This window comes from Aptenodytes forsteri, unplaced genomic scaffold, assembly GCF_000699145.1.
Source record: "Aptenodytes forsteri isolate BGI_AS27 unplaced genomic scaffold, ASM69914v1 Scaffold821, whole genome shotgun sequence".
In the NCBI taxonomy this organism is placed as follows: domain Eukaryota; kingdom Metazoa; phylum Chordata; class Aves; order Sphenisciformes; family Spheniscidae; genus Aptenodytes; species Aptenodytes forsteri.
The window spans coordinates 99,613-106,291 of record NW_008795630.1 but is presented as its reverse complement, the minus strand read 5'-3'; the positions used below and the strand labels follow the sequence as shown (position 1 = coordinate 106,291).

Below are 6,679 nucleotides of genomic sequence, written 5' to 3'. Positions count from 1 at the left end.
GGTGGGTTGGTTGGTTGGTTGGTTTGTTTGTTTTTCACAGAGTTGGGAAAGTCAGTGTGGTAAAACTTAAGCCATGTCAGAAAAGACCTGTAAATCTTTTCGCCTCAGTGCCTTGGAATAAATACCATAGCAGGGAAATAGCTAAATTAATAAAGATGAGGGTGGGTTGGTTGGTTGGTTGGTTTGTTTGTTTTTCACAGAGCTTGGGAAAGTTGAGACAGTTTCTGTATTGACTTATCTAGAATTTTGAATTGGCTATGCTTCTCTTGAAATCCGAAATCAGGTTAAGACTTTGCTCACATCACCTAGGGTTTGAGGTATGCTTTGACTCTTCCCTCCTGCAGAGTTAGCTTCAGGAAGTTGCATGTTGATGCAGAGTTGATACTAGTATTTCTGAAAGACGTGGTAGCGTTGTGAAGAAGGCTAAGTGACTCTCAGCTGAGTTCACTGAAGAAATACTTGTAATGTGGTCTGAAAGTGCCCCCCTAATTCTATTTATTTTGATTAATCTTTTTGTAAGTGTGTGCTCCGGGCCCAGAATGTCAATCACCATCACCAGAGAGATAAAAGTGTAGCATTTGAATAAGATACTTTTGTGGTGGTGGGATCTCCTCCTAGTGCTGGACATTTTTCAGGTTGTGAGTGTATACATGAGCAAAGGTATGTACTAACTAGATAGGGTGATGCAGAATTTGTTTTACTGTTGTTGAAACCTGAATTTGTACCAAAGCTGAAGTTGTGACCTGCATCTGTTCAAGTGATCTCTTGGTGTTCTGGGTGATGTATGACCTATGTCATCTCCTATGAATTCTCAGTGGACAGCTGGCTGTATCAACATCCAGCTGTCATGGGTATTTCCTGTCCCATTAGACAATAGGAGCTGGGCCACCCTCAACGCTTTGGAGGGGAAGAAAAGCCTATTAATTAGACAGTGTGAGGAAAAATTGCAGTCCTGTTTGCTGTAAGGAAAAAAATCTGGCTTCCATAGTTACTCATTTACCAAACACTAGATTCACTATGTAAAGAATTCATGAGCTTCCTAATGTTGCGTGTATTATTGTTTTCTGTACTGATTGTTTGTATGCCATATAAATGCTTTGACCAGTCAAAGCTGAGTTATTCAAGTTCCCTGGTGCTAAAAATTTTAACTTATCATGGTGCTCATAAAGTTCTGAATCTTGTCTTTAAAAGGAGGGAAGAAAAAAAGTTTTGTTCACCCCATAACTTAAGTACACAGTCTGATACCGAAGAATGAACTAAGCCATACATAAGCATATGTATATTATTTCTCCAAGCTAGTGAAACAACCTAAAGACTTGAGACACTGCAACTTAAAAGATTCTGAAGAGTATTCCAACTATTTGGCCTCATCAGAGCAATCCCATGGGGATTATCAGTGGGGAAACTGCATATGCTTAATATATACAAGGCTAATGAAAGACTACTACAGTATATTGATTTGGGAGGATACTCTGCCTGCCTGCATGAGATTAAAAGTTCCAGGACCCAGCCTACCACTTTGTTCATCATATCCAGATGAGTAAAATTTATTTTGCAGATAGAGCCTATTAGCTGAAGAGGGATTGTGTTCAATGGATTATTGTCACTACTGAAACATGAACTTCCTGGCTAATGGTAAATGCAGTCAGTCATTGACTTTAGTGTATTCTGTGTGTTTAGAGGACAGGTGAGCATATATTACTCAAAATAGGAAAAGATCCATGCTTTAAAACTGTCTTTTTAAACCTCTTAAGTAGTTTTTATACTGAATAGCCTCATCCTATCAGTGGAATTGTTTTGGAGTGTCTTCAGTTAGAGCATTCCTAGTAGTTAAACCATTCTTAACCAAGAGCTTTTAATGTACGTGACAGTGCCCAGACCCACTATATACAGAAGGCACTGTACGCTAGTTCTCCAATCATTTTCAAGCTATGTTAGTTACACATGTTTTTCCAAGATGCTCAAAAACTACTGTTCTCAAACTACTGTTCTCTTTTTTTTTTTTTTTTTTTTTTTTTTTTTTTTTTTTTTTTTTTTTTTTTTTGCGGGGGGGTAGCAGAAGAAACACTTGTAATTTGAGAGCTTCTTCCTGCTACAGTTCCTTTCTCAACCCTAGTGATATTAACAAAAATGTCCTTAGTCTGTGTTCTAATAGTTTTTACCGAAGACCCACTAAGTGCATTAATACTTTCTTTCCTTTTGAAGCTTTGCATTATGAACTGAATTTTTGCTTCGAGCCTTACCTGCTATATCTCATATACTTCTGCCTTGGGAGGAAACTCACTTTGGTGGCAGGTTCAGGAGTTTAAATGATTCAGGTTAATATTGTAAAATAGCACAAACCAATAGGGAACAGAAAGCTACTGCATGTATAATACTGTATTGGCCACAGTAATATGAATGCTTTATTTACTGCTGCTATTCTACTGGTTTTGTATTTTAATATTGCCAAGTAGAACTCTGAGTGATGCCAAATTACTGTAATGCCAGAGTTTTACATGAGAGACTTTCAGAGCTAATTTGCTAAATATCAGTTAAATCTTTCTGTCATGAAAAATTATAAATGTTAATGAAATGTTTATTCATCTACTTGTTCCATTTTCCTTTTTCTTCCCCCACCTTCCAAGCTACTCTTCATTTTAACTGCAGTTCCAGAGCTTTCTCTTACAAATAAGAATATCACCTTCAGCTAATGGAAGAACTTATGAGTCTACATTGTTACATCTCAATATATAGTCTTCATGACTATTATCTTTTATTCGAACTTTTCTAAGGTTAGCATGAAGAGATTCAGTTTCTATGTGAAAATATATTTTCACTGAAATAGCCTCTTTATTTTCCCCTTCCTCCAGATCTGATCTTTTCTTTTGAGAAATTGTTTTACCATGGTGGATTGAGGTATAATTGCTAGAACTACTTAAATGGAAGCAGAAAGGTATGCAGTGTCAGGAGTTGTCTCTAAAACAAATATGAAGAAATACGGGGATTTAACCAGTTTCCTGTGTAGTTTCTTCAGAAATGGGGTTCTTTTGTTCTGTAACTCCTGGTGCTTTGCAGCATTACTGGCTCTCAAGGTGGTTTAGAAAGTGGCTTAGCTGCTTTTATCTTCCAAATTTCTGTTTTCTTGAACATGTTTAAGTCAGCCACTCTTAGTATGTGTATTTGCAAAGCTGCTATGGCACAAATTTTCCAATTACAATATATTGCAAATGTGTTTTCTTTGCCTCTGAATGTCTTCCCCTGCAGGGCAGGGCAAATTATTTTACTAAAAATGTTGGTATGTAATGTATATGTGGGAGCTCAGATAATGTGACATGTATAGACTTGTTTTTTAAGTGGTCTCATGATATGCCTGGTCATGTTTGCTATCAAGGGATTAAACTTGCTAATGAAATAAAATCAGAGTGGCCTTTCTGGTCTTATTTAGAGATGCTTTCACATCAAATATATTGATGATGGATGCAAAAGACTATTCTGGGGTCCATGTTAAAGGTTTGTATTGGTTTGCATTTGAACAGAATGAAAGTACTCCTGTTCCCTTGGAAGTATCAGTAGATTGTTTAATATATTTTGTAATTCATGCACAGCTATATTTCTGACAGGATTTTAAAAAAATAAAGTAATTAAACTGTGCACTGTATGTTGCATCTTTATTCATATGGAGGGCTATTCAAAAAGATTAACTGATACAGGACCTCTGTGGTAGTTTCTCTGTCTTGTGGGTTTTAGAGTTGGCTGGTTTTTAATGAGGGAGACCATGTATCATATAGCACCAAGAAGGCAAAGAATATATTTCAAGATAAACTTCTGTCATTTATAAAGGGTAGCAATAGTTTTATTCATTACTAGAAGACGGAGCTAGTGTAACTGATAATAAACTAAGTGTTCTCATGATCATGCTGTAATTTAAGATGCAGCTCTGAAAAATACTGCACACTATCACCTCTCTGGCCACATCCTGCTTGCTTGTTATATTGGTTACAAAAACAACTATGGGTTGAAGCTTTGTTGCGAGATACTTAGAACAGAAATCAAAGGGAGTTCCTCTGTCAATAGGAGAAGTAAGTGTTTGCTTCATGGCAATCTGCTAATTTATCTCAACCACAGAAGCAGTCTGGAGCTGTTTTTTTAACAGCATCTGCAGGAAGGGAAATCTTGATCTCGGACTCTGTGCCCTATAGAGTGTATAATGTTCAAGACACTCAAATTCTTCTGAGGAAACTTAATGGTATTTACTAGACATAATATCTAATGCAGTGCAGTTAATGTCAAGTTAATGATGACTTTATCTTTCATCCAAGTTGGTCCTAATAGCTTCCGTGAGTAATGAATAGGAAAACATGCTCAGATACCAGTAGCTGTTGTGTTAATCCATTTTTAATGCTCCATATTTTTAAGTGCACTAAAATCTTCTTTTGATGAGATGAATAGTGGCCTTTTTTTAAACAGGAAAAATAGGCATATGCAGCTGCACCTATGAATGGAAAGTCAACATGCAGAAATAGAAGATGCCAGCAATATAAAAGTATGTTCACACCCATGTAAATACAGATGTCTCATGTACCTGTACACTTCTGAAAAAACCTGGCTTCATACTACTAAACTAGATGTGGACCAGGATATTCTGGCTAAATATTTTATTGGACAAATACCAGTTAATTGCAGCAACTTCACAGGAAGAATGTGTTTGTTTTAGCTAAAATCCTTACTAGTGCAAAACCAGCTGCTCTGCTGCCTTACTCATCCCCAAAAAGCACTAGCCCAGCACTAAGGCTGTTCCATCTGGAAGGAGAAAACTCATTGTGCAATTCCTTACTACACTATCCTGGGTGTGTACACACAGTGCTAGACTTCAGCTCTTCTGTGCTGCATCTTTCATTTAGATGCTGTGACTATTAGGCCTCTTCCAAGGCAGCATTTACAGAAGTCAACAAAACTTACAAAATTAGCCCCAATGAGGGTTGACTATGCTATTAACGTGCAATAAATAATACAAGGCAATAGAATGGGAGGTTAATGGACCAAAATGGTAAGTAGGGAAACTAGGCCTGTCTGGACAAAATGAGTAAGATGGCTGATGAATTCTGCCTGTTGCACATTTTTTGGGTTTGTTTTTATTCTTCCTGAGCCAAAAAAAGCCCACCCCAAACCTCAGACTCGCACTTACGCTACTCAAAGAGGAAATTGTTACGCTAGCAGGAAAAATGACCAAAGGAAACACACTTTACTGTCTCGCCCTCATCATTTTCCCACCACTAAGCCTTTGCTCCATCCTGGCTGGACTGAGTGGACCCTGGTGCCACCACCACCCTTATAGGATCTTACCTATTACCACCCAGAGTCTTAGTGACCTGGAATACAAAATTTCCAGATCTGTAGCCTTCATGTCTTTTTCCTTTACTGGTTTTAATTTTTTTCAGTTAAACCTAACCTCCTTGATAAAAATACATGTCTCTGAGCACAGAGGCAGCCATTTAACAGTTACTTTAAGCTTGCCAGGGCTCAGAGCGTGTGAAGAGTTTGTGCTACTTCTGCAGTCTTTTCCAGTTCACAAACAAAAACAAAAAAAACCACCCACAGATGGAACTGTCCTTGTTTCTCCTGTTCTCTCTTTTTTCATTTCCTCTTGCCTGCAAGGAAGCAGAAAGAGATTCTGTAGTAGTAGTCATAGCTTGAGTCCACCCTCACTCATATTTCATTCCAAGCAGAACTGTTATTATTACTGCTTCTCATCCCCTCTAAAAGACTGCAATTTTCTCTATTTCAAAGAAATACATGATATTGTACAAATGAATTTACCTTGTTATTTTATGATGGAGGAGGAGCAGATAAAGACTGAGATACAGCATCGTGAAGATAATCTTTCTGCTCAAAACCTGGGGCCCTGCTTCACTGTCTAGTCTTTTGGCAATCATGTTCTTCAAACTCGTTCGCTCCACTGAAACAAGTGCTCGAGTTTCACAGCTCTGAAAGGCTGGATTTGGTTGGATTTTTTTCCTCTCAGATGGAATAGGAAAATTTCTGAAACTGTGTGAGACGAGGGGACTGTGAAACAGGAAAATAATTTCCCTATTAGCTGCAGTCCCAGCCTTGACCGATGAGCCTCCTTTTCTTTCCGGTTTGTGCTCTGACTGATCTCTGAGCCAATACAGCCCATGAAGGTTCCTGAGTTTAGTGATTTCATCCTGCTCCTTTGTCCCAATCAGCTCTTCATTGCCTCCTGGAGCTAGCTGCTTTCCCATGCAACTGTGGGTAGTTATTTCGGCTGGCGCACAGCCCCTGTGGAACCAGTCACCCACTGCTGAAGGAGGGGGAAAGCCCTGGTCTATTCACAGTCCCGATGATCCTAGCTGATAGCTTCTCACTGAGGTACCAGTGGGTTTGACTTGGCTCAGCCAGACCTAACAGGTACCAGCCTGTAGCAAAATTAATTCATAGGCCATATGTATGTTTTCTGGTGGCTTTTGTCCAGGAGACTTACCCCGCTCAACAGTGAAGGGGCTAAGGCATAAATAGAGCAGTGTTTTAGCAGTTGGGTACTGACAATTTTGGGAAAAAAAAAAAACCCTCCTGCATTCTCTCAGCTTATTAAAAGCAGAAACAATAGCTTGCTAAAAACCCTTTGATGAACTGTCCAAAAACAAGTTTTCAGTTTCTTATCCCTCCCAGACAGAACCTG

General features: G+C 38.6%; 1 protein-coding gene across 1 annotated transcript in view; it reads right to left on the bottom strand.

Moving 5' to 3' along the window:
• Positions 1–5,515: 5,515 nt before the first annotated feature.
• PRR5L (proline rich 5 like) overlaps positions 5,516–6,679 on the bottom strand; it is a 57,854-nt gene continuing 56,690 nt past the window's right edge. Inside the window, exon 11 of the mRNA XM_009282455.1 lies at positions 5,516–5,630. The gene's annotated coding sequence lies outside the window, so the exon portion shown is untranslated. The remainder of the gene's footprint in view (positions 5,631–6,679) is intronic.